The sequence below is a fragment of the Leucoraja erinacea genome, chromosome 1 (assembly GCF_028641065.1).
Source record: "Leucoraja erinacea ecotype New England chromosome 1, Leri_hhj_1, whole genome shotgun sequence".
Lineage (NCBI taxonomy): Eukaryota > Metazoa > Chordata > Chondrichthyes > Rajiformes > Rajidae > Leucoraja > Leucoraja erinaceus.
Window position 1 is genome coordinate 8,142,389 of NC_073377.1, and position 27,812 is coordinate 8,170,200.

Below are 27,812 nucleotides of genomic sequence, written 5' to 3' on the forward strand. Positions count from 1 at the left end.
ACTCTTACTGCCCTCTGAAAAGCCACTCAGTTCATAGAACGAATGCTGACCTTGCTAATGTTATTCCCTGAACGAGACAAAGATACAGTGATCGACTATCAGAGCTGCTGAACGTGACAGTCTTCAGTTCATTGAGTGGCTCTGAGGGTCGTGGCTGCCACAGTGTATGCACACAGGTCCCACGCTTCTCACCTCCGTCACTGACTCAATCGAACCTCTACGTGCCATGTACTGAATGAGCAGGGGTCCTGTCCATTCTGCCCTGCTCTGCATGTCAGCCCACGGCTAAAGCAGGCGATGCAGTACCGCCCATATTGAAGCAACGACCAAGAAACACCTCTACTTCCTCAGAAGGCTTAGGAAATTTGGCAATGAGAACAACAACACTGACCAACTTCGACAGATGCACCGTAGAAAGCATCACAGCTTGGTTGCACTAAAGTATCTTGCACTAAACGTCATCCCCTTATGATGTATGTATACACTGTAGATGGCTCGATCGTAATCATGTATTGTTTTTCCGCTGATTATTTAGCATGCAACAAAACCTTTTCACTTTACCTCAGCACACGTGACAATAAACTAAACTGAAAGTGAACTGAGTTTCCCAGTGACATAAAGTTTGAGTTTAGTTTGAGTTTAGTTTATTGTCACGTGCACTCGACGGGCCAAATAGCCTCCTCCTGCACCTATCTTCAATGAAAAGCTTTTGTTGTGTGCTAACCCGTCATCGGAAAGATAATATATGATTACAATCAAGACATCCACAGTGTACAGATACATGATAAGGGAATAATGTGAATAATGTTTAGTGTATTCTGCTGATTTTGTATTAACCACCAGATTCTGCTGCTTTGCACTGAGAATTTAATACTCTGGCACTGGCCATCAGCTGCCCTGGACATTTTATGACTGTTTTTACTGTATTTTAATGTTGCTGTTTTTACCTGCACTTTTTTTAACTATTCGTACTGTTTTATCAGGGACTAGAGTGTTTTTATTGTTTTTATTATGTGTGAAATGTTTAAGTTTTATGTGCGATGCTCCGGTATTCCCTGGGAAACGTCTTCTCATTTTGTACTGTACAACTGTTGGTTTGCAAGATGACAATGAAGGTTGATTGATTGATTGGATTGTAAGATATAGACAGTAAAGTCCAATTAGAGATAGCCTGAGGGTCTTCAATGAGGTTGATAGTGGCTCAGGACTAGTTGTTGATAGGGTGATTCAGTTCCCAGTGGATTGTCACCTTGTCGTGGTGGGGAAGCTTGTGTGGACCTGTGATCCTGAGAGCGATGCCGTCTGGAGCTGTGCTCCTGGTAGGGCCACCCATGGCGGTAAGATCGAGGGAGAGGTCTCTGACAAAGAGCAATCCGACCAAGACCTCAACGGTGGAACAGGCGGAGGACGGTGGCTGACCTTAGTGGAGCGTCACGACGGCTGGGAAGGCAGATGAAGGCTGCAGCAGAAAAGGGTCTCTGGTCATCTTGGGCTCCATGCCACTGGATCCTCACCCAGATCTATCAAGGACCTTGTGGTGGCTGTCTATGCACCAGTCTCCACACGTTAAACAAAGTCCTCACTGGCGTCCTCCAACCCAAGGGGGCTGAAGAAAAAGATTCAGTTGCCTGATAACGGTTGGGAAGAAATTGTCCGTGAATCTGGAGATGTGCATTTTCATACTTCTATACCTTTTGCCCGATGGGAGAAGATGAAGTGGTCGGGGTGCGACTCGCCCTTGATTTATGGTGAATGACTTCAATGACTAACGAAGTATATAACCTGTCACGTGACACTTTACCTTAAGCCTCACATCCTGCGATTCACAGCAGCCGGCGATAAATGTTATTAACATATTTTACTACAAGAACTCAAGGGAGGTTGAGAACAGGTGGAGAAGAATTAATGAAGCATCAAATATCAATGGGAAGGGATTTTGCCGGTTCAGTTAATAAATTCATAATTAGTAGCCCCGTGTATGGGGTCAGCTCTGCATTCAGAGCTGTAAGTAGAGAAGGCCTTCTGTTTGTTACGTAGGTTGGGACGGGTTCACTGATCTCTGCTGGCTTGGCAACAGGGATCTCCCAGCTGAGCGAGATGTTCACCAGGGAATGTTGCCGACTTGGCCGTTCCAGCCTGCAGCAGTACATGCTGAGGGACGCACTGAAGCTCAGTGCAGCCAATGCCAAGGCTCTGTGGGGGAGGACCACAATCTGCTGCTGCATATTGAAGGGGGGGGGGGGGGGGGGGGGGGGGGGGGGGGGGGGGGGGGGGGGGTGTGGTGGAGACGCCCCTCAAACAAGGGAAGGGATATTTTCAAGAGAGAGTTAGATTTAGCTCTTAGGGCTAAGGGAATAGGGCTAATAGGAATCAAGGGATATGGGGGAAAAGCAGGAACGGTACTGACTTTGGTTGATCAGCCATGATTATATTGAATGGCGGATGTTCATTCGTAGGGCCGAATGTCCTACTCTTGCATCAAACAGGGACTTAAATTAGTGAAATTCTCAGCTCAGATGCTGTTTTCCTTATTTTTTTCGAGTTTAGGGGGGTTTTGTTTCTTCCTTTTTTCTCTTTTTTTTCTCTTTTTGTTTTATTTCTACATATATAAGTTTTCTTTTAAACATTTAACAATATTTACATAGAGACCGGGAGGTCTATATTCAACGTGTATTTTGACACTGGACTCATATTTAGGTTATACCTGTTATTGATGTAATCCTGATCCCCATGTATCAATATCATTCTTATGTTTATCATTATTCTTTTTGTTTTGTTTTTGTTTTTTGGAAAAAAACGAATAAAAAGATTTTAAAAGCATCTATTTTCTATGTTTTTATATCACCCCAAGAGGCTACAAGAGTGGCAAGGATTCCGGGTATAATGATATTCCCGTGAACACGACCAAATACAATGCTAATTAATGGATGTGTAGGAAGGAACTGTAGATGCTGGCTGAAATCGAAGATAGACACAAAAAGCTGGAGTAATTCAGCGGGCCAGATATCATCTCTACAGAAAAGGAATAGGTGACGTTTTGGGTGGAGACCCTTCTTCAGGCTAAAGAATGTGCGTATGTCTAGTCGCTGAGAATGGTGGAACAATTTTTACACACTTCATGTTTAGTAATATTTTTTTTTAATTCTGAATAAAGTCTATTTTTTTTAAACCTAGGACGTCACCCCTGGGGGCCACAAGAGTGGCAAGAGTACTTGATTTAATGATAGGTGGGAAGACTGCTGAGTATGTCACAAATGAATGTATCAAAGCTGAGAATGTCACAAGAGTTTTTGCACAGTTCTTGTGTTGTTTATATATATTTTTTATTCTGAATAAAGTTTATTTTTGGAAATTAAAAAAAAAAACTAGGAAGTCACTATCTGTGCCCCCAGGCAACGTGAATAAGCAGATTGCCCAAAGCTACAAGCGGCTCCAGGCTTGAGCCGTTTAACTAAGAGAGCGGCCACATACATATTCGCAAATTTAACATTTCACAAGTTACAGGAGCAGAATTGAGCCATTTGGTCCATCAAGTCTACTCTGCCATTCAAGCGTGGCTGATCTATCTTTCCCTCTCAACCCCATTCTCCTGCCCCATAACCCCCAACACCCGTACTATTCAAAACCATCACCCTGGTTTTACCCCATCCCCTCTACTGCTCTTTCCTTGACTCTCCTTGATCGGACTTTGCTGGCTTTACCTTGCACTAAATGTTATTCCTTTATCATGTATCTATACACTGTAAAGAGCTCGATTGTAATCATATATTGTCTTTCTGCTGACTGGTTAGCACGCAACAAAAGCTTTTCACTGTACCTCGGTACATGTGACAATAAACTAAACTAAACTTTCCGCAGCTCAACAAGTTGAGCTTCCGTCTCCTTTCTGTTCTAATGAAGGGTCTTTGTCCAGAAGCACTACATAGAAAAACATAGAAACATAGAAAATAGGTGCAGGAGTAGGCCATTCAGCCCTTCGAGCCTGCACCGACATTCAATATGATCATGGCTGATCATCCAACTCAGTATCCTGTACCTGCCTTCTCTCCATACCCCCTGATCCCTTTAGCCACAAGGGCCACATCTAACTCCCTCTTAAATATAGCCAATGAACTGGCCTCGACTACCTTCTGTGGCAGAGAATTTCAGAGATTCACCACTCTCTGTGTGAAAAATGTTTTTCTCATCTCGGTCCTAAAAGACTTCCCCCTTATCCTTAAACTGTGACCCCTTGTTCTGGACCTCCCCAACATCGGGAACAATCTTCCTGCATCTAGCCTGTCCAACCCCTTAAGAATTGTGTACGTTTCTATAAGATCCCCCCTCAATCTTCTAAATTCTAGCGTGTACAAGCCGAGTCTATCCAGTCTTTCTTCATATGAAAGTCCTGACATTCCAGGAATCAGTCTGGTGAACCTTCTCTGTACTCCCTCTATGGCAAGAATGTCTTTCCTCAGATTTGGAGACCAAAACTGTACGCAATACTCCAGGTGTGGTCTCACCAAGACCCTGTACAACTGCAGTAGAACCTCCCTGCTCTTATACTCAAATCCTTTTGCTATGAATGCTAACATACCTCTGTTTCTCTCCCCACAGATGCAGCCTGAGCTGATGAATATTTCCTGTACTGTCTGTTTTTACTTTAGATTTCCAGCGTCTGCATTTTATATTCATTTTCATTTACTGGAGGATTACTAATATTTACTGCTGTGTGAAGATGGAGAAAGGGAAGAAAGTGAGTAATTACAGGCCGGTTGGTTTAACCAGTGTTGTGCAAATTATGCATTTCGTTGTCTCTGTACTGTACACTGACAATGACAATTAAAATTGAATCTGAATCTGAAATTACTGGAATTAGTTCTAACCCTTCATTTGGAAAGTAGAGAGTAATCAGCAACAGACAGCAATAATTTGTGATGCCAAAAACGACAAGCTGCTGGAGAAATGCAGTGGACCAGGCAGTATCTGTGGAGGAAAATGGACGGATGGTTTAGTTTAGTTTAGTTTAGAGATACAGCACGGAAACAGGCCTTTTGGCCCACCGATTCTGCACTGACCAGCGATCCCGGCCAATTAACTACTATCCTGCACACACTAGGAACAATTTAGATTTATACCAAACCAATTAACCTGCAAACCTGTACGTCTTTGGAGTGTGGGAGGAGACCGAAGATCTCGGAAAAAAACCCACATAGTCATGGGGAGAACGCACAAACTCCATCCAGACAGCACCCGTAGTCAGGATCAAACCCGGGTCTCCAACGCCGTAAGCGCTGTAAGGCAGCAACTCTACCGCCGTGCCATGTGTTGGACACCATGGATAGTGTTTTGGTTTGGGACCATTCTACAGGCTGTTTAAGAAGGAACAGCAGATGCTGGAAAATCGAAGGTACACAAAAATGCTGGAGAAACTCAGCGGGTGCAGCAGCATCATCTATGGAGCAAAGGAGATAGGCAACGTTTCGGCACGAAACGTTGCCTATCTCCTTCGCTCCATAGATGCTGCTGCACCCGCTGAGTTTCTCCAGCATTTTTGTGTACCTCCGTTCTACAGACTGATGGCTGGAAGAAAGAGGTTCATTCATTCATAATTTATAGAACAGAATGAGGCCATTCAGCCTCACGATAGGCACTTTGTCATGATATGCTGCATGTTGAAACATTTTGAGATCAATCACATTGAAATTTCTTGATCCACTCATCATTTATTCTCTCCTCCTTCACTCGCTAACTTCCTGCGCTTCCCCTAACCCACTCTCTGTCCTAGATGTCAAACACTTTTTACATCTAGGACAGAATCTTTTTAAAGCAAACTTTTACAAACCTGGTTTCTGCCTCCTCCCATAATTTCTACCACCCCCCTGCCCCACAGTTATTTGCCTTAATCCCAACCATTGATGATGTGAGATGTTTTGTACAGTGCAAAATAAAAGAGGGTCTATATTACTTCCAGTAAATGACACATTTCTTCCAACTCAAATGCACCATTTGTCATTGGGCAAACAATTTTAGCACCCACACAGATATTCCTACGTTGAATTTCAAAATGCTTCATTCATATAAATAAGTTGAGCATTGTTATCAACATAATAAACTTTTATAACACACATTGGCTTCATTCAGCAATTTCTGGTCATTCATATTCAAGCTGCTCCACACGCTGAACAACACGAGTAAATAATAAAAGGCTCATTGTACTCAAATTAACAAATGGAAACTGAGTTTGAGCTTGAGTTTAGTTTATTGTTGCGTGCTAACCAGTCAGTGGAGAGACGAAACGATTACAATCGGGCCATCCCCAGTGTGCAGATAGAGATTTAAAAGAGTGCAGCGATTGTCATTTCTGTAACTAACACACGAAGAGTCACCTGGTTTGGCCACCATCTTGGATCTTTCTCGAGGTTTCTAGAGGTTTGATTGTAATCATGTCTTGTCTTTCTGCTGACATTAAACTAAACTCAAGCTCAGGTGCAGGCAAAATAACCTGATGTTTAATATTCCATATGCAGTCTCAGAAGTGCTATCATTAAATTGGTGAAAACAAGGCCTGATGTTTTTTTCCCGATCTGTTTCCACCAATCGCCCAGCAGCCCCTGTCCTTAAACTGCACCCTCACCCTCTGTCCCACCTAGCTCCATTTGCCCGTCCCGTCCCAGCTCACCTGGTTCCATCCATCATCTGTCTGAAGAAGGGTTTCGGCCCGAAATGTTGCCTATCTCCTTCGCTCCATAGATGCTGCTGCACCCGCTGTGTTTCTCCAGCATTTTTGTGTACCTTCGATTTTCTAGCATCTGCAGTTCCTTCTTAAACACTTTGTCTACTCTACTGCGAAATCTCCTCAAGGTATGCCTACTTTGAAGAAGTTCTCCTCCTCCCTCCGGAAGTCTGAAGAAGGGTTTCGGCCCGAAACGTTGCCTATCTCCTTCGCTCCATAGATGCTGCTGCACCCGCTGAGTTTCCCCAGCATTTTTGTGTACCTATCATCTGCCATCCCCAGTCTCACCCCTCCCCCTCACCTCATTATACTGACGATCTCCTCTCTACACTTTCTGTCATGATGCAGGGTCTTAAATCGGAAACATCAGCCACCACTCTGCCTCCAAAGACCACGCTGAGTTCCTCCAGCAGTTTGTTTTTTGAGTTGGAATATTGAAGTAAAAGGTTTAAGGTGGGAGGAAAAATATATTTATGGGAACCTGCGGGGCAACTTCTTTATCCAAACCCCTCATTATTTAGTAAACATCAATAAGGTCACCCCTCAACCTCCTACGCTCCAAGGAAAAAAGTCCCCGCCTATCCAACCTCTCCCAGTAACTGAAGCCCGCAAGCCTAGGTGACATGCTGCTGAATCTCTTCTGCACCCTTTCCAACTTAATAATGTCCTTCCAGAACTGCACATAGTACACCATGTGGTCTCACCAACAAGTTGTACAGCTGCAAAAGTCGTGAATCCTCTTCCCAATGAAGGCAAGAATGCCAAACTCCTTTTTTCCCACTGCCAACTGATCTTATAAAGGTGCATAAAATCATGAGAGGAATATATCGGGTAGACACACAGAGTCTCTTGCCCAGAGTAGGGGAAGAGAGAATCGGATGACATAGGTTTTAAGGTGAAGGGGAAAAGATTGCACAGGAATATGAGGGGTAACTTTATCACACAGAGGGTGGTGAGTGTATGGAACATGCTGTCAGAGGTGGTAGTTGAGGTAGGTTAAGGCAACGTTTAAGAAACATTTCGACAGGTACATGGATCGCATAGGTTTAGAGGGATATGGGCCAAACACGGGCGGGTGGGACCATGTAGATGGGACACGTTGGCATGTTGGGTCGCCGAGCCTGTTTCCATGCTGCAAAACTGTATGACTCCACTACTCAATACTTTTAGGGAATTATGCACCAATACTCCCAGATCCCAGTTCAGCGAGGCTGTGTAGGTCCGGTCCAGGTTTGACATACCAAAATGCAACACCTCATACTTCTCAGAGTTAACTTCCATTTGCCATTCATTGACACTGGCACAATGGTATTTTATTGTCACATGTAGCTAGTTACAGTGAAATTCCTTTTTTGCATAAAATTAAACATAGAACATAGAACATCAAACAGCACTGCACAGGGAAGGTGCCCACAATATTTGTGCTGAACCTGATGCCAATTTAAACATCTCATTTGCATGTACATGATCCATATCCCTCTATTCCCTGCACATCCATACACCTATCTAAAAGCTTAAACACCACTATTGTGCACCACCAATGTATTCCAGGCCCCCCACTATTCTGTATAAAACACATGACCGACACATCTCCATTAAACTTCCCCCCCCCAATGTTCTATAGATTCAGGATCAGTTCCTGTGGATTGGAGGGTAGCTAATGTTAACCCACTTTTAAGAAAGATGGGAGAGAGAAAACAAGGAATTATAGACCAGTTAGCCTGACATCAGTGGTGTCGAAGATGCTGGAGTCAATTATAAAAGATGAGATAGCCGCACATTTGGATGGGAGTTGAAGTGCTGAGCCACCGGGAGTTCAGGTAGGTTATTGGTAGGCTCAGGTAGGCTAATAACCTACCTGAACTCCCGGTGGCTCAGCACTTCAACTCCCCCTCCCATTCTCAATCAGACCTCTCTGTCCTGGGTCTCCTCCATTGCCAGAGTGAGCAACACCGGAAATTGGAGGAACAGCACCTCATATTCCGCCTGGGTTGCTTGCGTCCTGCAAGTTGTACAGGGTCTTGGTGAGACCACACCTGGAGTATTGCGTACAGTTTTGATCTCCAAATCTGAGGAAGGACATTATTGCCATAGAGGGAGTGCAGAGACGGTTCACCAGACTGATTTCTGGGATGTCAGGACTGTCTTATGAAGAAAGACTGGATAGACTTGGTTTATACTCTCTAGAATTTAGGAGATTGAGAGGGGATCTTATAGAAACGTACACAATTCTTAAGGGGTTGGACAGGCTAGATGCAGGAAGATTGTTCCCGATGTTAGGGAAGTCCAGGACAAGGGGTCACAGCTTAAGGATAAGGGGGAAATCCTTTTAAAACCGAGATGAGAAGAACTTTTTTCACGCAGAGAGTGGTGAATCTCTGGAACTCTCTGCCACAGAGGGTAGTTGAGGCCAGTTCATTGGCTATATTTAAGAGGGAGTTAGATGTGGCCCTTGTAGCTAAGGGGATCAGGGGGTATGGAGAGAAGGCAGGTACGGGATACTGAGTTGGATGATCAGCCATGATCATATTGAATGGCGGTGCAGGCTCGAAGGGCCGAATGGCCTACTCCTGCACCTAATTTTCTATGTTTCTATGTTTCTATGTCCTGATGGCATGAACGTTGAATTCTCCCAATTTTGCTAGCCCTTGCCGCCTCCTCCCCTTCCTTAACCCTCGAGCTGTCTCCTCCCATCCCCCCGCCCTCGGGCTCCTCCTCCTCCCTTTTCCCTTTCTTCTCCCCCCCCCCCCACCCCCCATCAGTCTGAAGAAGGGTTTCTGCCCGAAACGTCGCCTATTTCCTTCGCTCCATAGATGCTGCTGCACCCGCTGAGTTTCTCCAGTATTTTTGTGTACCTTCGATCTTCCAGCATCTGCAGTTCCTTCTTGAATACTGATTGTGGATGATCAGCCATGATCACATTGAATGGTGGTGCTGGCTCGAAGGGCCGAATGGCCTATTCCTGCAACTATTGTCTATTATCTATTGTCTACAGTGGATTACACTGTGACAGCACACAAGGTAACGTTCCTCCCTGTCTACCGTACCACCAAGTCTACCGTGTCATCAACATGTAAAGTAATTGAAAATGTCAAGTATCAATAAAGTTAATATCAGCACATAGAGCATGGAAACAGGACCTCGATGTGTCCATGCTGGCCGGCTCGTCCCACTTGCTCGCATTTGCTCTATACCCTTCTGAACCTTTCCTGTCCATGTACCTGTCCAAATCTGGCAGCTCATTCTAAATACCCACCACCCTCTGAGTGAAAAGGTTACCCCTCAGGTTCCATTTAAATCTTTCCCTTCTCACCTTAAGCCGATGTCCTCTGGTTCATGATTTTCTTACCCTGGGTAACAGACTGGGTATTAACAATGTTAACAATGTCATCCAAATGGTTAATGTAGATATGAAACATTATAATGGTTAATGTAGATATGAAAACGAAGGAGCTGATCACGGATCATAGGAGGGCACATATCCGAGGACGTACACTCCATTGAGGATAAATAGGGATCCTGTCGATAGGGTGAACTTTTTTAAATATCTGGGAGTCCACATCTCCAAGGATATCACATGGGCATCACACGCCTCAGCACTCGTGAGTAAGGCAAGGCAGCGCCTTTACCACCTCAGGCAATTGAGGAAATTCAGAGTGTCTCCGAGGATGCTCCAGTGCTTCTACGCAGCGGCGGTGGAAAGCATCTTGTCCGGGAACATTACCATCTGGTTTGGGAATTGCTCTGCCAAGGACAAGAAGGCTCTGCAGAGAATAGTGCGTTCGGCCGAACGCACTATGGGAATTTCACTCGCCCCCCTGCAGGAACTATACATCAGGAGGTGCAACTCCAGAGCCAACAATATCATGACAGACCCCTTCCACCCCTGCAACGGACTGTTCCAGCTGCAACGATCAGGCAAACGCCTCCGTTGCCATGCGGTGAGAACGGAGAGGTTGAGAAGGAGTTTCTTCCCAGAGGCCATTTGGACTGTAAACGCCTATCTCACCAGGGACTAACTCTACTGAACGTTTTTCCTTGCATTATTTATTATGTAAAAGAATATGTGTGTTATGATGTGTGTTTATAATTTGTTTGGTTGTTTGGTTGTTTGTCTTTTGCACAAAAGTCCGCGCGAGCATTGCCACTTTCATTTGACTTCACATCTCGTAGGTGTATGTGACAAATAAACTTGACTTGACTTGACTTGACTTGAAACTATAGTGGACCCAACACTTCCCATTCACAAAAAGCAGCACAAGCTCGACCCTGCAATTGCTGCCCAATTAATGTACTCTTAATCATCAACAAAATGATTAAAGCTATCTAGTGGTACTTACTAACCAATGGCCTACTCACTGACACCAGTAAATGAAAGCTAAAAAGAAACAGATGTGAAATAAATACAGAAAATGCACAATGGCACTTCCACTTCAGTTTAGTTTATTGTCACATATATCGAGGTACGGTTAAAAGCTTTTGTTCCGTGGTAACTAGTCAGCGGAAAGATAATACATAATTAAAATTGAGCCATCCACGGTGTACAGATACATGAAAAAGGGAAAAGCGTTTAGTGCAAGATAATGGCCCATAGGTTCGATTAACGATAGTCTGAGGATCTCCAGTGAGGAAGATAACAGCTCAGGTCTGCCTGCTAGTTGTTGTTAGGATAGCTGAGTTGCCAGATAACAGCTAGGAAGAAACTGGCCCTGAATCTGGAGGGTGTGCGTTTTCACACTTCTGTACCTCTTGCCTGATGCGAGAGGGGAGAAGAGGGAGTGACCGAGGATCGGCTTTAAACGCCATCCCTTTCCACAGATTCTGACTGACCCATTTGAATTTTCCCGACAATTTCAATTTTGAATCGCCATTGCCCAGTTTCGAGTTTTGCCAGGACCACTCAGACCTCATCACAACCTTGGTCCAAACATACATAAAGAGTCTGAAGAAGGCGGTTGAAGAAGGGTCTCAACCCGAAACATCACCCATTCCTTCTCTCCAGAGCTGATGTCTGTCCCGCTGAGTTACCCCAGCATTTTGTGTCCATCTTCAGTTTAAACCCGCATCTGCAGTTCCTTCCTGCACATACACAAAGAGTCTGAATGCCAGAGAAGAGATGAGAGTGACTGCCCCTGACATCAAAGGTAGGCAAAAACGCTGGAGAAACTCAGCGGATGAGGCAGCATCTATGGAGCGATGGGATAGCTGACATTTCGGGTCGAGACCCCTCTTCAAGGTAACATTTGACTGAATGTCACATCAATGCCCCCTGGCCAAACTGGTCAATGTACATCAAAGAGAAAATACTCCAATGACTAGAAGCATAGCATGAACAAAGGAAAATGGGAAAAGGCCAATCGTCCTTGCCTCAATGAAACACCTTGGAGTGTGGGAGGAAACCAAAGATCTCAGAGAAAACCCACGCAGATCACAAGGAGAATGTACAAACTCCATATAGAGAAACACCTTTACTCAGGATCGATGAAACACCATGGATTGTGGATATATATAACCATATAACCATATAACAATTACAGCACGGAAACAGGCCATCTCGACCCTTCTAGTCCGTGCCGAACACATAATCTCCCCTAGTCCCATATACCTGCGCTCAGACCATAACCCTCCATTCCCTTCCCATCTATATAACTATCCAATTTATTTTTAAATGATAAAATCGAACCTGCCTCCACCACCTTCACTGGAAGCTCATTCCATAGAAACATAGAAACATAGAAATTAGGTGCAGGAGTAGGCCATTCGGCCCTTCGAGCCTACACCGCCATTCAATATGATCATGGCTGATCATCCAACTCAGTATCCCGTACCTGCCTTCTCTCCATACCCCTGATCCCCTTAGCCACAAGGGCCACATCTAACTCCCTCTTAAATATAGCCAATGAACTGGCCTCAACTACCCTCTGTGGCAGAGAGTTCCAGAGATTCACCACTCTCTGTGTGAAAAAAGTTCTTCTCATCCGGTTTTAAAGGATTTCCCCCTTATCCTTAAGCTGTGACCCCTTGTCCTGGACTTCCCCAACATCGGGAACAATCTTCCTGCATCTAGCCTGTCCAACCCCTTAAGAATTTTGTAATTTTCTATAAGATCCCCTCTCAATCTTCTAAATTCTAGAGAATTCCACACAGCTACCACTCTCTGAGTAAAGAAGTTCCCCCTCATGTTACCCCTAAACTTCAGTCCCTTAATTCTCATGTCATGTCCCCTTGTTTGAATCTTCCCTACTCTCAGTGGGAAAAGCTTTTGCACGTCAACTCTGTCTATCCCTCTCATCATTTTAAAAACCTCTATCAAGTCCCCCCTTAACCTTCTGCGCTCCAAAGAATAAAGACCTAACTTGTTCAACCTTTCTCTGTAACTTAGTTGCTGAAACCCAGGCAACATTCTAGTAAATCTCCTCTGTACTCTCTCTATTTTGTTGACATCCTTCCTATAATTAGGCGACCAAAATTGTACCCCATACTCCAGAATTGGCCTCACCAATGCCTTGTACAATTTTAACATTACATCCCAACTTCTATATAAATAGTGTCAACATTAGTAACTGTAACTTTTGTCATGTGATTTATGTCATGTGATATATTAATTATTGTATCAGTCTCGTGAATATGTGTGAGTATGTGCAGCGTACGTATGTAAAATAAAGACTCACACAGGCAACAGCGTGTACTGAAAACTTGTGCTTGTTTCTATCCACCGGCTACTGCCATAGTATCTTATGTGGATAATAACAAGATAAAGATAAAACTGAAACCAGACGTCACGTAGTATATATGTAAACAATAAGGAGAATTAAAGATCACAAGAGTCTTGGAAAACGAATGTATCAAAATTGACTGACGCAAAAAAAAGTTTAATTTATTTAAAGGAGAGTAAATTTAAACAAGTTTAAAGGATCAGTAATTTAATTCCAGAGTGTTCTAAAAATACCTGATGGAATAAAATGTGTGATTGAGCAGGGCCCACTTAAGGCTGCATAATATAAACTCATAGGTCAAGACAGCAAAATGGGAGAAAATTGAATACAGTACTTACTACTGTATTTACCAGAGTAGCTTACAAGGTTGATACATTATTGAAGTGATCAAAAAGCGATTGACATGCATTATTTATTATGTATTTGCTCCTTGAGCAGGGTGGGGTGATGGGTAGGGGAAGACGTCCAAAATCAAATGCTATAATTATCTGTCGTTAATAATAAATTCCGGAGAGGATAAGCAATGTTGGTAGATTGTGGAATTTGCTATTATGTGGCGTAGTTGAAACTATTAGAGTCATAGAGTTATTGAGTGATATAGTGTGGAAACAGGCCCTTCGACCCAACTTGCCCACACCGGCCAACATGTCACACTAGTTCCACCTGCCTGCATTTGGTCTATATCCCTCCAAACCTGTCCTACCCAAGTACCCAAGTCTGAAGAAGGGTTTCGGCCCGAAACGTTGCCTATTTCCTTCGCTCCATAGATGCTGCTGCACCCGCTGAGTTTCTCCAGCTTGTTTGTGTACCTTCCCAAGTACCTGTCTAACTGCTTCTTAAATGTTGGCTAATATTAGCTAAGGGGACATTGAGGAGGAAGCAAGAGAGGAATGTTTGTTAAATTGTTGAAGCAAGTTTGTGTGAAGCATAAATGTGGGTTTAGAAGTCTGGATGTCAATACCCATTTCTCAGTTGTAATTACATGGAAACGTTTTTTTTTTTAATTCAGTGCCAGAAGTGGACAGTTCAGTAAATAGAAAATTCCTCACTGGTTTATATTCAGTTCTTTTGATGTTCCAGCAATTAAATATTTCAGCTCAATAAAGAGGCTGAAGAAACTGTGGCTGTTCTCCTTGGAGCAAAGAAGGTTAAGTGAAGGTACGTTAGAGCAGTATGAGGTCATGCTGAGGTCAAAGCAAGGTATTCCCGTTGGTAGACAGGAGAAACTGCAGATGCTGGAATCTTGAGCAAAACACAAAGTGCTGGAGGATCTCAGCGGGTCACACAACATCTGTGGAGGGAATGGACAGGCTACGTTATGGGAGATTTCAGGCTGAAGAAGGATCCTGACCCAAACGTTGCCTGCCCGCGCCTGTTGGTCGGTTATAGAATCACCCAGCATGGAACCAGGCCCTTCGCCCCAACTTGCCCATGACCACCAAGATGCCGCATCTTCACTAGTCTCACATTTGGCCCATAACCTTTCTTATCCATGTGCCTGAGAACTGAAGGTCAGATCATTAGAAGGATTTAAGGGGCTGTCCCACTGCGGCGACCTAATCCGCGAGTTAAGAAGAGTCTTCGACCTTCAAGCTCGAGGGCACTCGCCTGGAAAACCTCCAGCTGGATCAACCATCCGCCGTTGAAACTGCGAGCTGGATCATCCGACCGCAGGGAGAAAGGTAAAAGACGACTGCACAGTGTACAGTAAGTCCTTTAGAGAACACGGACGGGGGGGGGGGAGAGAAGGGGGGGAGGGGGGGAGAGAGGGGGAGAGGGGGAGAGGGGAGAGAGGGGAGAGAGAGGGGGGGGGTGAAGGAGGGGGGGAGAGAGGAGTGGTGGAGACACTTTTATGAAGTCAGACAACGTTTAATAAAATTTAGTGGGCATTTTACCTACCGGTTGATTTTCGTTGGTCCTGAAAATTCCAATGAGCCAATCAAAATGCCCGGTCAGCGAAGGAGATTGCCTACGGCTGCCCTCGACTGCCTGTAACTACATAGCGACCCCACTACACTGCACTACGAGTTCATAAGAACCATGCCGACCAAATTTTACTCGCGGAAAATCTTTCAACATGCTGAAAATTTTTCCGCGACCTAGCTGAGGCCGCGAGTATGCGGGAACTTCCCTCGATCATCATGAAGGAGAGTTCCAGTGACCTCATAGGACCTCCTAGGACCACGTGTCGACCATGCTGCGAGTTTGAGTCTTCTAAACTCGCAGATTAGGTCACCGCAGTGGGACAGCCCCTTTACAGTGGTGGATAGATCGGGGGATTGAGGGTGGTGGAGATCTTATAGAGTCATAGAACCTTAGGGTTAATTAGCCACTGTAAATTGCTCCTAGCTTCTTGGTGAGTGGTGGAATCTGGGGGAGTTGAAGGAAATGAGTTGGTGAGAATAAAACAGGATTAGTGTAGGATTAGTGTAGGTGGGTACTTGATGGTCAGCATGGGCTCAGCGGGCTGAAGGGCCTGTTGCCATGTTGTATGACTCTATAATGGTTGCAATAGAGGCCAGAAAAACTGTGTGAAGCAGTAGCTTTTACATCGTGGCCTTCTGCTTGGAATTCCACCAGCCCAACTTTATTTTGCTGTGTAGGTTTAGGATGTGCATCCCGTTAAGGGGATTGGATGCTCCTGGAGTAGAGGGATGGGGAGGGGGCTGAGTTTGCTTCTGGGATTGCAACATGGTATAGTCTACAGAGTAAAACATAAAGTGATGGAGTAACTCAGTGGGTCCGGCAGCATCTTTAAACTTTAGAGATACAATGCATAAACATTCGAGATAAACAAGCCCTTCGGCATACCAAGTCCGCGCCAACCAGCAATCACCCTGTACACTAACCTACACACACAAGGAGTAATTTTACAGCTGACCAAAGCCAATTAACGGACAAACCTGTACATCTTTGGAGTGTGGGAGGAAACCGGAGCATCCAGAGAAAAATCAAGCATTCACAGAGAGAACGCACAAGCTCCGTACAGACTGCACCCAAGGTCAGGATCAAATCTGGGTCTCTGGCGCTGTAAGGCATCAACTCTACCATTGCACCACTGTGCCGCCCACTAGGGAAAGGATGGATGATATTTTGGGTCACAACCTTTCTCCAGTCTGAAGAAGTGTACGGACCCGAAACGTCACCTGTCCATTACCTCCACAGATGCTGCCCGACCCGTTGAGTTCTTTCGAAACTTTGGACTTTGAATAATTGTGCCAAAATTGGTGGTGCCCACATGTGTAATATATGCAAAAAGAATTTCACTGTGCAGTTGCAGATGTGATAAATAAAGCACCATTGAACTTTTGAACTGGTGAATTATTGAACACTTTGTGTTTTGTTCCCATTAGTAGATGTTTCAAGGATCGAGGAACACAAGCTGAAAATCTGGGGCAAGAGATACAAGGATGAGGTAAAGCACAATAATTTGTGTGAGTGGTTATGACCTGGAGCTCACTGAAAGCTTGAGTAGTTGAATCAGAATCAACATATACAGAAAGGATGTGCAGGAAAGAACTGCAGATGCTGGTTTAAATCAACGATGGACACAAAATGCAGGAGTAACTCAGCGGGACAGGCAGCATCTCTGGAGAGAAGGAATGGGTAACGTTTTCGGTCGAGACCCTTCTTCAGACTAGGTTTCGTCTGAAATGATTTGGAATGGAGATGAGGATAAATTTATTTTAGAAACATAGAAACATAGAAAATAGGTGCAGGAGTAGGCCATTCGGCCCTTCGAGCCAGCACCACCACTCATTGTGATCATGGCTGATCATTCCCTATCAATAACCCGTGCCTGCCTTCTCCCCATACCCCTTGACTCCACTAGCCCCTAGAGCTCTATCAAACTCTCTCTTAAATCCATCCAGTGATTTGACCTCCACTGCCCTCTGTGGCAGGGAATTCCATAAATTCACAACTCTCTGGGAGAAAAAGTTTTTTCTCACCTCAGTCTTAAATGGCCTCCCCTTTATTCTAAGACTGTGGCCCCTGGTTCTGGACTCGCCCAACATTGGGAACATTTTTCCTGCATCTAGCTTGTCCAGTCCATTTTTAATTTTATATGTTTCTATAAGATACCCGCTCCTCCTTCTAAACTCCAGTGAATACAAGCCTAGTCTTCTCAATCTTTCCTCATATGACAGTCCCGCCATCCCAGGGATCAATCTCGTGAACCTACGCTGCACTGCCTCAATCACAAGGATGTCCTTCCTCAAATTAGGAGACCAAAACTGGTCACCTTTTACCAGAAGGTGATGAATCTGTGGCCTTAGTTGCCACAAACAGCTGTGGAGACCAAGTGGGCTCATTCTGTACATTTTGAATACACATTTTGAATAAATGTCCAGGAGCACATGACAATTTTAATCTTCAATTAACTTAATGGACGTGGTGTATATGTTAAATAAAATGATTTGCCTAATGATTACAAACTTTAATTAATGTCAATACTTGTTTCAGAAAATGATTGGAGAGAGTTCGATCGTAGCCAGAGGATATGGCATTGAAGTGATTTGGAATGGAGATGAGGAGAAATTTATTTTACCAGAAGCTGGTGAATCAGTGGCATTAGCTGCAACAGACGGCTGTGGAGGCCAAGTCAGTGGATATATTTAAAGTGGAGATTGAAAGGTTCCTGATGAGGAACGGTGTCAAGGATAATGGGTGCAGGAGAATGGGATTGAGAGGGGAAAACAGATCAGCTATGATCCAACGGCGAAATAGACTCGATGGGCCGAATGGACTAAATCTTCACCTGTGCCTTATGGTTACTTCCATCACTTTAACCTCCGGTCCCTTCAGCCACAGCAATAAGCGAAATAAAAGTATATTATCCCCAATCGTCCGAAGAAGGGTCTCCACTCGAAATCTCACCTATTCCTTCTCTCCAGAGATGCTGCCTGTCCCGCGGAGTTATTCCAGCATTCTGTGTCTAACCCCATACCAGTCTCATCCCCGAACTTGTATCCACAAATAAACCGTCCCACCAGCTTATTCCTCAACAGAAGCGAGAGGAACGAAAAAGGGGTTGCCTCCTGTGGCCTGTTTAAAATCAGGAGATTAGTAGGCAGCAAGCGCGGCTGCTGCAGCAGTGGCGAAAAAGGTCAGTTACATTCCTCACGTTCATTATTTCACTCTATGTGAATGTGTGTTCGTACGTGTCTGTATGTGTGCGTGTCTGTGTGTGTGTGTGTATGCGTATGCGTGTGTGTGTGTATGTGTGTGCGCGCGCGTTTTTTCGTGTATATGTGTGTGTATATGTATGTGTGTGTATGTGTATTGGGGTGTGTGTGTATATGTGCATGTGTGTATACGTGTGTATATATGTATGTGTGTGTGTGTATGTGCGCGTTTTTGAATGTGTATGTGTGTGTATATGTATGTGTGCATAGGTATATTTGGGTTTGTGAGTGTGTGTGTGTGTGTGTGTGTGTGTATACGTGTGTGAGTGTGTGTGTGTGTATGTGCATGTGTGTATACGTGTGTGTATGTGTGTAAGTGTATGTGTGCATATGTGTATTTGGGTGTGTGAGTGTGTATATGTGCATGTGTGTATACGTGTGTGTATGTGTGTATACGTGTGTGTGTATGTCTATATATGTGTATGTATGTGTGAATGTGTCTGTGTGCATGTGTGTGTGTGTGTGTGTGTGTGTATAGTGGTGCAGTGCAGTAAACCTTTGCCTTCCAAGAGTAGGAACAAGTTGCTCGCCCTTTAAATCAGATCACGTACACACAATCCTCTTACATCACCAGGGCCACAAGAGCCGAACACCCGTTGCATCCGGATGACAACCACACCAGCGCTACCTGCTTCGTTCCGTCTTTGCAGCTTTTGCAACTTATCTCAAAATATTTGTTTTTTTTTTAAATGCACCCATTGAACAGGTAATAAATAAAAGTATACCGTTTACAATCCGGTGCAAACTTATCCAATATTCTTAGAGACGATAAATCTGTGTATATTTCACATCCTTTAAAATATCTCCCCACCTGTCACGGCGGCTACATTCGTCCCTAACTCAGTTTAAACTTCGATCTTCCACCAGCACCGCGGATATTCGGGTAGATAATATCAAAAGCGGCCGTTTTGTGTTCTCTGGATGGAGGGACTCACCGGTGAAGTGCATCCTGCGGTCAGTCCGAAGTTGTTCGCTTGCGATCAGATACAGAATCCTCTCCCGAGTCCTCTCCCGGGTAGGAGAAAGAGAGAGGGGGGGTTGAGCAGGATGAGAGGAGCGAGATTGGCGGCGTCCGCCGGCTTTGCGTTTTGTTTGGCGAATTGGCGAGTGTGGACATTGGCAAGGCGACGCCTCGGTCCTGCCTCCAGCCTCCTCCCAGCCTATCAGCTCCTGCACGCCGCCATCCCTGCACCGTAGAGCAGCCCCGCACGGTCAACACTCCGCGGCCGCGACCCGGCGCCGCTCCCTGCCCCGGCAGCCGCGCTGCGCTGCGCTACTAGGCGAGGGTCAGAATCTATCCACCACACCCACCACCCCCGTCTCAGTTCACCACTATCTGATGTTGGAAGAAACTGCAGATGCTGCTTTAAAGACAAAATGCTGGAGTAACGCAGCGGGGCTGGGCAGCATCTCTGGAGAGAAGGAATGGGTGAGGTTTGGGGTCGAGACACTTCAGACTGAGAGTCAGGGGAGAGGGAGACACAGAGATATGGAAGCGTAAGGTATAATATAGAAGGGACTGCAGTTTACTTCAGCTAACCTGCGCTGATCACTCGACGCCATGCATTTGCATCGTTTCATCGTTCCACTGTCCTGCAAGCTGCCATGATACATGTGCAACAAGGTGCTGGATGGAGGTGTTTAAGAAGGAACTGCAGATGCTGGATAATCGAAGGTACACAAAAATGCTGGAGAAACTCAGCGGGTGCAGCAGCATCTATGGAGCGAAGGAAATAGGCGACGTTTCGGGCCGAAACCCTGGATGGAGGAACTCAGCGGGTCAGGCAGCATCTGTGGAGAGAATGGACAAACGATGTTTCTGATCGCCTGTGCATTCCCCCCTGACCCGCTCGCTGAGTTCCTCCCGACACTGTGTGTTGCTCAAAATTCCAGCATCTGCAGTTCTCTGGGTATCTGTGGTCAATGGGAAAGTAATGTGAAAAGCAAAGTTTTCTTCGCTCCATAGATGCTGCTGCACCGGCTGAGTTTCTCCAGCGATTTTGTGTACCTTCGATCTTCCAGCATCTGCAGTTCCCTCTTGAACAGCAAAGTGTGTTCTGTCCGTTGTCACAACGTACTGGGTCGCGGGAAGTGTCTCGCACCCCGGGGAATTATGCCTGGTGCAGCAATGCAGGTCGAAAGAGGAGCTTGATTAGCCCAATCCTGCTCCTATCATTTATTAACTTGTCCAAATGTCTGTTGGTTTACACAAAACAAAGACGGAATCAGGGAGCGACTCGGAAAGGCTGAGGTTCAGTGTTGGGAATCAATGTTACAGGAGCGATCAGACATCACAAACACTGCGGTAGAACGAAGAGAGAGACAAAAATAAAAACAAAGGGGCCAAGTCATTTGCAAATCTTTCCACCGCCTCCCCCTCCCATTCTCCCACACATATCTGCACTGCTCCAATAGACAGAAGGAATGGGTGACGGTTCAGCTCGAGTCCCTTCTTCACACTAGAGTCCGAGTCGCATGTCAAGAGAAGAAGGGTCTCGACCCGAAACGTCACCCATTCCTTCTGTCCAGAGATGCTACCAGTCCCGCTTTTGTTTGTTTATTTATTTGTTCCGAACAAGTAAAGACATAAATAGGAATAAATAACAACAACATCGAAATAGTCAAACAATTGGACATTCCAGGCAATATTTGCAAAGCAATAAAAAGCATAAAGCAACATTTAAATGTCCAACACTTTTTCTTTACAAGCTCGAGAAGAAGAATAACTTATTTAATCTCACCCCTTCTCCCTAAACCTTTCTTCCATGTTTAATAATTAATTAATTAATGATAATAATACCCCAGACAATTTTTAGAGATGCATACAGACATATATATACATACAACTGATATACACATACAAGTAATGTGTATGAGGTAACCAAAAAACATAAATAAATAATAAATAAAATAATAAATAAACATTAACCCCTGTTTGTCAACCAACCCCTTCATCCCTGTACCTTGTGAAAAAATTTTTTTTTGAATGTCATTTTGAACTGGTTCATATTTGGACATCGCTTTAACTCTACATTCAAACTGTTCCACAATCCTACTCCACAGACCGAAATACAAAAAGGTTTTCTGGTCGTGCGGACTCTTTGTACCTTAAAATTAAATATTCTTCTTAAATTATAACCCCCCCACTTGCTCATTGAATAATTTTTGTATATTTCCAGGTAAGTTTTTATTTTTGGCCATAAACATTATCTGTGCTGTTTTAAATGCAACCAAATCTTCTAATTTTTAATAATTTTGACTGTAAGAATAATGGATTAGTGTGACCCAGATACCTGACATTGTGAATAATACGTATTGCTCTTTTTTGCAGAATAGTTAATGAATGTAGCGAACTTTTATAGTTATTGCCCCAGACTTCTGCACAGTAATTTAAATAGGGTAAGATTAGTGAACAGTAGAGGATGCGGAGATCCTTCTATGCAGAGATGCTGCCTGTCCCGCAGAGTTACTCCGGCATTTTGTGCCTATCAACGTCTGTTTACCCCAAGATAGACACAAAATGCTGGAATACTTCAGCATCTCTGGAGAAAAGGATGGGTGACATTTCAGAGTTCCGAAGAAGGATTCCGATCGCTTTTCTCCAGAGATGCTGCCTGACCCGCAGAGTCACTCCAGCACGTTGTGTCTATGTTCGGTATGAACCAGCATCTGCAGTTCCTTCCAACCCATACTCTTTACCCCCAAAGTGTCTTCCACAGCTCCTCGCGTGGCTGGCTGTAAAATATTCGCTTAATAGTATTGCTGGCTGTAAAAATGTTCACTTGGTGCTGTTGTTGAGAGGCGCGTTGGCATATTTGACAACACTGATGGTGACACGTTAAAACAATTGTGTTTCAGTGAGCCGGGGGCCTTGCCTGCAGAACTGTCAACAAAATGAATACACAGACTGGACGACGTTGCGGATGTAAAGTTATGTATGTACCCGCGCTTTTTTTTGTACTTGAACACGTTTTTTTATGAATAAAGTTTATTTTTGAAATAAAACTTCGTGTCAGTGGTGATGGGTTTATACTCCCTGCTATAAAACATTAGGAACAGTTGAGGTGTTTAGGAGAAAGGAAGATTTACGCTCAGGTAGTCTGGGGGCAGAACAGGTCAAATCTATGGGAATTTGGGGACGTGCAGCTCATAGCTCCAGGGATCCGAGTCATAGAATCATGGAGCACTTAAACAGGCCCTTCAGCCCAACTCGTCCATGCTGACCAAGATGTCCCATCTAAGCTAGTGTTTAAGAAGGAACAGCAGATGCTGGAAAATCGAAGGTAGACAAAAGTGCTGGAGAAACTCAGCGGGTGCAGCAGCATCTATGGAGTTTCTCCAGCACTTTTGTCTACCATCTAAGCTAGTTTCTATCCATCTACCTGTCTCAATGTATTTTAAATGTTGTTATAGCACCTGCCTCACCTACCTCCTCTGGCAGCTTGTTCCACAGACCCACCACTTTCTGAGTGTAAATATTGTCCCCTCTGGTTATTTCCCCCCTCAATTTAAACCCCTGGATTCCCTACTGTGGGAGACAGACCCTATCAACTCCCCTCATCATTTTATATACAGTTTGGGAATAAAAATAGGTGGAACTGAAACTACTAATTAAACTTTGGGCGGCACAGGAGAGTTGCTGCCTTACAGCGCCAGACACCCGTGTTCGATCCTGACTAGGGGTGTTGTCAGTACGGAGTTTGTACATTCTCCCGGTGACCTTCGTGGGTTTCCTCCGGGTGCTCTGGTTTCCTCCCACACTCCAAAGACGTGCAGGTTTGTACGTTAATTGGCTTTGGTAAACATTGTATACTGTTCCTAGTGTGTGTAGGATAGCGTTTTAGCACGCGGGGATCGCAGGTCGGCATGGACTCGGTGGGCCGAAGGGACTGTTTCTCTAAACTAAACTAAAGTAAACTACAATTAAATTTACCTTAAATAGGATAACAATTAAATAATGGAGTATAGATTGGTCACAGTAATCTGGTTTGAACTGTTAGCAGGCAAATCTTCAGGCTCCAGTATTGAAAGAAGTATTTTACAAGACATTTTTTCTAAATCCTATAAGCCCTATGCATGCATTGAGGCAACAAATCGCACCAAAGCTAAGAGACAGAATAAAGCTAAAAAGAACAGTCCGACACAAGTACAAAGCATTAGACTGGGGGAGTGATGAAAAGCACCAAGAGATACAAAGAAAGTATTAAGAGCTTGCAAAAGGGAAACCAAAACCTTGCAGGGGATAACAAGGCTGAGTGAGTGAGTATTGGGACAAATCTGAGCTGATCAGAGTTAGCATGGATTGTGAAGGGTAAGTCATGCCTGGCCAACCAGCTGAATATTTTTGAAGAGGACACCAGTAATGGTGACTAAGTAGTTTCCATGAATGTTAGATAGAAAATGCAAGACTTCCAAAAGGTTTTAATGAGATTATGAATGAAATGCGTGCAGAATCAAAATAAAACCCTTATAAGATGGGTTCCTGCTATTGTTGATCAGAGTTGTCTCATGATCCTACCACAGCCAGAGAGTAGTGCTACATTACCATCTACCTCTGATGACCCTCGGGTTATCCTTGATCAGATTTTGCTGGCTTTACCTTGCACTAAACATTATTCCCTTATCATGTATCTATACACTGGCTTTGATTGGAATCATGTATTGTCTTTCTGCTGACTGGATAACACACAATAAAGGTTTTTTCACTCGGTACACGTGACAATAAACGAAACTAAACTAAACTAAATCTTTCTGCAGCTCAACAAGCTTCCTCTGTCTCATTTCACGTGACAATAAGCTAAACAGTAAGCAAAAAATCCCTTCATCTTTTAGCAGTATTCCGTGGTTTTTATTACACTAAATATGACTTTAAGTGCCCCCCGATCAACTGCAACTGTACAACTGGAGCGCAGAAGGTTAAGGGGGGACTTGATAGAGGTCTTTAAAATGATGAGAGGGATAGACAGACTTGATGTGGATAAGCTTTTCCCACTGAGAGGAGGGAAGATGCAAACATGGGGACATGACTTGAGAATTAAGGGACAGAAGTTTAGGGGTAACATGAGGGGGAACTTCTTTACTCAGAGAGTGGTGGCTGTGTGGAATGAGCTTCCAGTGAAGGTGGTGGAGGCAAGTTCGTTTTTATCATTTAAAAATAAATTGGATAGTTATATGGACGGGAAAGGAATGGAGGGTTATGGTCTGAGCGCAGGTATATGGGACTAGGGGAGAATATGTGTTCGGCACGGACTAGAAGGGTCGAGATGGCCTGTTTCCGTGCTGTAATTGTTATATGGTTATTATATGTTTTTTATGCTGTATGACTCCATGATTCCACGACTATTGATAACACCTAACAGATAATGAGCAGAAGATGACATGTAATTGTTATATGGTTATATCATATGGTTATATCAAGAGTCAAGAGTGTTTTATTGCCATATGTACCAAACCCAAACAATGAAATTCTTACTTACAGCAGCACAACATGTATGTAAAAATAGTGCTCAGTAGTTACCATAATAAACAACAAGTTCAATAAATATAAAACCCAAGATAGTGCGAAAATAAATAAAGGCCAAAATCCTTTAGTGTAATCAAGGCTGTTCAAAGTTTGGTTTAGTTGGGGTTTGTAAGTGTTCAATACCCTGATGCTCATTGGGAAGAAGCTGTTTCTAAACCTGGATGTTACAGCTTTCATGCTCCGATGCCTTTTATCCCAATAGCAGGAGTAAAATCAGAGCCACAGGGGGGGGGGGGAGAGGGGGGGGGGGGGGGGGGGGGGGTCAGCATCCATGATGGACTGGGCACTGTTCACCACTTTTTGTAACCCCCTTAATTCCTGGGCATTCTAGATGCCAAGCCAGGCCGTCACGCAACCGGTCAATATGCTCTCTAACATACACCTGTACAAGCTCAAGGCAGTATTCATTGACCAGCCAGTTTATTATTATTCAGCCAGTTTGCTGTGGTCAGTTTCTTTCGAGCCTGATTGAGAGGTGAGTAATAGAAATCAGGCATAATCTGGTTCATCCATTGTAATCCTGAAGGTTAAGACAAAGTGTGTTCTGCAAATCAGAAGCAGGGCTTCATCTGACAAGATATTTTTCAATCGTTTGGATGAAAGCCTGGAACGCTGCTTATCTGGTCCAACATGGACCAATAGATCTAGCTTAGATGGGGCATCTTGGTTGGCATGGACATGTTGGGCCGAAGGTGTAGGAAGGAACTGCACTTGCTGGTTTATCCCGAAGAAAGACACAAAATGCTGGAGTAACTCAGTGAGTCAGGCAGCATCTCTTGCAAAATGGAAGAGGTGAAGTTTCGGGTCAGAACCCTTGGTCAGACTGGAGTCAGCAGTCTGTAAGAGGGTTCTGTCCCAAAACACCACCTATTCCTTTTCTCCCGAGGTGCTGCCTGGTCCGCTGGGTTACTCCAGCATTTTGTATCTATCTTGAGCTGAAGGACTTGTTTACGTAGTGTATGACAATGACTCTATCTACATCTGCAGTGAATACTGAATTGGAAAGAACTGTGCCTGTGAGGTATTGACAGAGATAGATTAGTTAATGTACAGATGGACTTCATGTGGCACTGACCTAATGCCTTTTTGATCTGAAAGGCAAATCACAGGAGCTGCAGAGAACAAAAGATGATTCACCAATCAAAACTAATTGAAAGAAAAAAATAAAATATTGGGCTTTATCTCCAAGGAACTGAAGTGCAACAAGGAAGATTGTATCCTTCGATTTGATTGATTCTTAATTGGACTGCATCAGATTATTGTATTTGAGACCACTCCGTATACTGGATATTAAGGTGTTAATGAATAACTTTATATAAAAAAGGGGCTGAATCAACTTGATCTGTACTCCCTTCTGCATGCAACACCCAGAGATGATCTAACCAATGAACAAAGATGGCTCATCATGCCCTAGTCTCACTGTTGCAATCAGGCAAGAGGTACAGGAGCCTGAAGTCACACAATACCAGGTTCAGGATCAGTAATTTTCCTACAATTATCAGGATTTTGAGCCAACCTGCACAACCTGAATCCTACCATAACAACGGAACTCTAGGGACCACCTCTGGCACTACCATGGACGTTATTTGTTTCTAAATTGTGTTTTGCGCGGATGCCTTCTTTTTGCACTTCTTTCATCTTTACTATCTAACAGAAATTTAAGTGTAACTCGTGAAATGTATTTATAATTTATGTTTTTGTGTGTGAATATCTGCGTTTGTATGCCTTGCCGACAATGCTGCTGCAAGCAAGATTTTACTTGTACCTGTACAACACCGTACTAGTGTACATGACAATAAACTCAACGTGACTTGATAAACTTAGTTTAATGAAGATTGAAACTGTATCCTCTGATGAAAGGATTCATGGCAGAAAAGGGCAATAATGCCCTTCCTCAAATTAGGAAACCAAATCGCACACAAAACCCCAAGTGAGGTCTCACCAGGGCCTTGTCCAGTTTCAGTAGACCTCCTTGTTCCTAAACACAAATCCTCGCGCAGTGAAGCCCTGATCATGGCTAATCTCAACTCTTCAGTTCCTTCGAACCAAGGTAACCTTTCACCCGGATGAATGATCCCGACATGAAATGTTGTCTATACATGTTCTCCACAGATGCTGCCAGCTCGCTTTGTAACTCCAGAACTTTGTGTATGTTTTTTGTAAGCCAGCATCTGTGATGTCTAGGTAACCTTTCATCCCTTGCTTATCAAGAACCTCTCTACTTCCTTGAACATTTTCAAAATCTCTGCTTCCACCGCCTTGCAATAGAGAGAGTTGCAAAGACTAAGGGGAAAACCATTGTATCGCGTTACACTTTGGTATTCTGAACACCTGCTCTGGTCTAATCCGGTCTGAGGGGTCAGGCGCATGATTAGTATGGGTGCCAGGGGTTATGGTGCGAAGACAGGAGAATGAGGTTGAGAAGGAAAGATGGATCAGCCATGATTGAATGGCGGAGTAGACTTGATGGGCTGAATGGCCTGAATTTTGCTCCTAGAACTCATGAATGTACGGAGCATAGTTGGGATTGCAATGGGATTGCAGCCTGTGAATACAGAACTAACCCCAACTGCCTTGTTTTCTCCCATTCTGCTGCCTCCAACCACACACCGAATCATTCCTTCACACCAAAAACATGAATGTGATTTAAAAGCATCAGACCCCAGGACACA

General features: G+C 44.2%; 1 protein-coding gene and 1 long non-coding RNA gene across 2 annotated transcripts in view; one reads left to right on the forward strand and one right to left on the reverse strand.

Annotated features, from left to right (window-relative positions):
- The window catches only part of LOC129704495 (leucine zipper putative tumor suppressor 3-like), a 195,099-nt gene extending 175,444 nt beyond the window's left edge, over positions 1-19,655 (reverse strand). The window contains exon 1 of the mRNA XM_055647737.1: positions 19,553-19,655. The gene's annotated coding sequence lies outside the window, so the exon portion shown is untranslated. The remainder of the gene's footprint in view (positions 1-19,552) is intronic.
- A 1-nt stretch (position 19,656) lies between these two features.
- Positions 19,657-27,249, forward strand: LOC129704594 (uncharacterized). Its single transcript, XR_008724750.1, has 3 exons — positions 19,657-20,119; positions 22,476-22,552; positions 26,239-27,249. It is a non-coding gene; the product is annotated as an uncharacterized LOC129704594 (long non-coding RNA).
- The last annotated feature ends 563 nt before the right edge of the window (positions 27,250-27,812 follow it).